The sequence below is a fragment of the Echinops telfairi genome, unplaced genomic scaffold (assembly GCF_000313985.2).
Source record: "Echinops telfairi isolate 266 unplaced genomic scaffold, ASM31398v2 ScPeMD7_10;HRSCAF=50, whole genome shotgun sequence".
Taxonomy (NCBI): Eukaryota; Metazoa; Chordata; class Mammalia; order Afrosoricida; family Tenrecidae; genus Echinops; species Echinops telfairi.
In genome coordinates, this window is record NW_022103907.1 from 2,762,093 (window position 1) to 2,766,478 (window position 4,386).

Here is a 4,386-nt window from a genome sequence, read left to right on the forward strand (position 1 = left end):
AGTGCCTCTCTGTGAACTATGGCAAGGCTGTCATTAACCCCAATATAGGCTTATTATCTTCTTAAAATCACTTTGTGCTAGAGCTTATTTGGGGGGAACACTGCTATTCTTCCAGCTTTTCCATGAGTTTGTAATATGAGGATCCTGGATCACCTAGGATGCATTCCTTGATTTCTCCTAAGTCAACACAATCCATTTACAAGGTGTCTCACTATGCTCAAGAGTAAATCGCAGGTATGGAGCTATGCTTCCAAATGTAAACATTTCTAAAACTTGAAAAACACCAGCAACATCAAAAAAAACTGCTTCCAGTGACTGGACAGAAGGCCAAAAAAAAATAGACTAGGATCCTAGAGAAAAGGAAATCCGATTAGGTGAGTCATGAAATTGCCCGTTTTCCATCGGCAGGCATTTGCACTCACTAGAGTATGGGACAAGAAGAGCCAACACATGGATTCGCTGAACCTAGGGGGCTTCAAGGTTCCTGAGTTGGCTGAGATTTGGGGTGAGTGCGTATAAAGAAGATCCACAGGTTTGCAAAGCAGTCCCTGGATTTGGTTGAATATTATGCTCTTGATATAAAGGGCAAGACTTCACAAGACAAGGGAAATCTACCACCTACAAGGAAAAGAATGTTTAACAAAGCAAGGACAGTTACTGGAGAATAAGTGCTATTGTATTTATTGGAAGTTATATCAATCTACCGGAGATTGTACAAGACTGGGATCTCACCTACCAGAGTTCAGAGACTTTACTCAAGTCCTTAGAGACCCCCGAGAGGCTATGTCTTAGAAGCCATCCTAACTCGTCCTAATTTACAAACTACTCTGAATCTGCCTAAGCTCAAAAAGAAGCCTCAAAAAACACTAGCCTGATTCACAAGAAGATTAACTGCCTGTTAGAACAAAATTCAGTGACCAGCAAACCCCAGGCAGTCAATAATACAGCATCAGTAATGTCCAGAATTATCAACCCCCCCCAAATTATGGGTTAAGAGGTAAAGAAGCAAGAAGTTATTATCCTTGATCAGTAGCGGAAGTAGTTAAAAGAAACATGTCCAGAAATAATAGGGAATAATTAATTATTAGAAGAAATAAATGACTTTAAAATAGGTATTATAAATCAATACACTCAAATATTTAAAGGAAAATATGCATGTAATGAAAAAACAAAGAAAGAACCACAATACAGAAATTCTACATAAATATAGCCAATATATATAGAGAGATATGACATTTACATATACATATAAACAGAAATATCAATTCTATAACAGAGGAGTATAAGATCTGAAATGAAATTTTCATTGACTAGGCTTAAAAACAGATAACACTACAGAAAAAATGATCAGTCAACTTGTAGACAAGGTAATAGGGGCTGCTGAAATGAAATATTAGAAAGAAGCAGAAAAGTCTAAAATGAACAATGGTCTGGAAGACCATGTGAAGCCACGTAACACTAAGTAATTGGCCCGCCAGTCTCCAGAAAGAAAGTACAAAGCCACAGCTCAAAGAAGTCCAATTAACCTTAAACAGAATCAACATAAAAGAGGCAACATCAGGACACATCATAATCAAATTGTTGAAAACACATAATAGAGAGCTGAAAGATTTCTACACATGAATGTTTATAGTAACTTTATCCATAATAGCTACAAAGTGGAAGTGACCCCTTTGCCCCTCCATGGGAAAACATATAAATAATACTTGGTATGAGCAAACAATATGATACTCTTCAGCAACAAAAAATAAACATTACTGATACATAGAATACCATGCATGAATCTCAGAGGTGCTATGCAGAATGAAAGAAATCGGCCACTAAAGAATACATCCCGGGCAATTGCATTTACTTGAAGTTCTAGAACAGGTACAGAGCGTCTTTGATCAAAGACTAACAGTGGTTGCCTTTGTATGGAGGATTAACCGAAAAGGAACAAGAAGGATCTTTCTGCAGAGGTAGAAACGGTGTCTCTTTTGACAGAAACAAGGGTTGTACAGGTGGATGCAATTGTCCAAGCTGGCTTCATTCACCCTCCATTGCACTCGCTGTGCAGTAAAGATATACATATCCCATGGTATGTAAAAAATAATAATAAAAGAAAAAAAGCACCTTATATATGAGATCAATTGTACATTTTCCTTTTAAACACACCCATTAACACCTCTACTACCCAACATGATTTTCCTGTCAGCACTTGCATCTGAGCAGAGCCACCCACTGCCATCCGGCAGATTCCGACTCATGGTGACCCTTAGGATATCACTGAATTGCTCCTTAGGGGTTCCAAGACTGAAGACAATTTCATCTTTCTCCAGAGGAGCATCTGGTGGGTTTAATCCACCAATCTTGCAGTTAGTAAGCCAATGCTTAGCCTGATGTGCCCCCAGTTTACCCGCTGTGGTAATGACATAATTTCATGCCAACATGATATATAAAAGTGTAGGGGTGATATTTAGCCTGTCAATCAGGTCACAACCAGATGGTCCCATCCTGTGGGCAAGGCCTTCTTATAAACAGGGCCCCGTGAACCTCCCTCTCTCTCTCTGCCTTCACCTCCCTCTGGTTGCTGCAAGCCTAGAGATGTGTCCACGCCGTTGAATCCATAAGACTTTGCACCCACCGGCCTGTGATCTTCCTGCATTTTGCATCATTGAGTGTGGCTGCATGAGTCGGGTGAGGGATTTATGGACTACTATTGGGCGTATGGACTTGAGTTGGACTGGGCTGGGATGTTTTATTAATGCATTAGTACTTCTTGATATAAAGCTCTTTCTTACACATATGAGTGTTTCTCTGGTCAAACTGGCCTGACACACTGGGGTTTTTTGGTTGTTTTTATTTGTTTGTTGGGGGGGTGTCCCCAGTCAGGGTGGAATGTTTGAGTTAAATACGATGAGGAAAGAGGAGTCCAGGAGGTAGTTTACCTTGTGCATTCTAATTTCTGTTTATAATATCAAGTAGAAAATATATTACTTACATATTTTGATAAAGGAAGGTTTGGTTTGGTTTGGTTTTGTGGCTAAGGTCACAAAGATCCTGATGACTGGAAGAGTGGGGGCACCTAGTGACCGGGAAAACTGGCAGAGAGAAAAAAAGCTAAAAAATCTAGAAGACAAATTTCATCATCTTCAAAATTTTACATAACTGCCTTCCAAATTCAGACCAGCAAAGCACTGGCATAATTGAGGCAATTTCCTGTATAGAGAGGCATGGTAAGATATCCTTATGAAAATTTCAAAGTCAGAATGAATACGTTAAGTAGATCATGGCATAAGGATTTTGTTCATGGCAAAATGGATGCCTCCAAAAACATCCTGCACTGGCCACACTCTCCTTAGCCCCCCTTTTCCCCACATTTGTTCATGATCTTCCCTCTGGGATGATATTTTCCTTATTTCTGTCAATATTTCTTTCATCCCGTTAAGTGGTCATAGGGCCATTCCCCACAAAGTTTTCTTCACTTTTCTTTTATAGGGAAGGCGAGTGGCAGCTGCAGATACTCTGCTGACCTGGGCCCTCAAAGCCTCTCCAAGATGCTCTTCCATGCTTCCACAAAGTCTTTGCCGAGTGCTCCCTCCTCTGACCTTCCATGGCTCTTGATACCATTCCCGGGGAATCTAGCGTGGCTTGGAAAGGGAGGATGATATCAATAGCTACCACATATTATAGATTTTTCTACATGCTAGTCACTGTTCTAAACACTTTACACATATCAGCTCATTTAATCCTTACAACTATTCTTCAAAGCAGGCAACATTAGCTCAATTTATAGAATAAGAAACCAAGGGTCATAGATGCAAGATAACTTACTCAAGACAACCCTAATCTACTTGGAAGATTTGGGATTAACAGTCAATGTTGTCTGAGTGCACAGACTTACATGTATTGTGTAACCTAAACCCCAAACAAAAATCTATCTAGCTCTAGTTCCATATCACTTACTTTACCACAGGAAGAAAGTTCAATGTTTCCTCTAGGATAGGGTCATGCCCAGCCCATCTCTGTATTGCTTCCAGCATCGAGAATGCTGTCTGACAAATGCGCACATTTCCATCAGCGCTTGGATGGTTGGACATACAGGCAATCCTACTACAGGACACACATTCTTTCCTCTATCTCCACATGTATGTTTCTAGAACCAGGCATTACTGAAACAATTAAAGAAGTGAATGAAGACAAAGGTTGGTAGGTATGGTGATACAGTCTTAATATTGGCTAATATTTATGGATCTAAAGCCTGATCTTCTGCACCTTCGAACGCATTTCTGTATATCTTTTATAACTGTGTTTCTGTTGAAGGATGATCACAAGGAACCACTAGGCCTCTGCTGTGATGCCTATGGGGTATTAGGCTCAACAAAGAAAGGTCCCAAGGAATTCATA

General features: G+C 40.0%; 1 pseudogene; it reads right to left on the minus strand.

The window, feature by feature from the left end:
• Positions 1-3,469: 3,469 nt before the first annotated feature.
• On the minus strand, positions 3,470-3,613 carry LOC115868460 (annotated as a pseudogene).
• Positions 3,614-4,386: the final 773 nt, after the last annotated feature.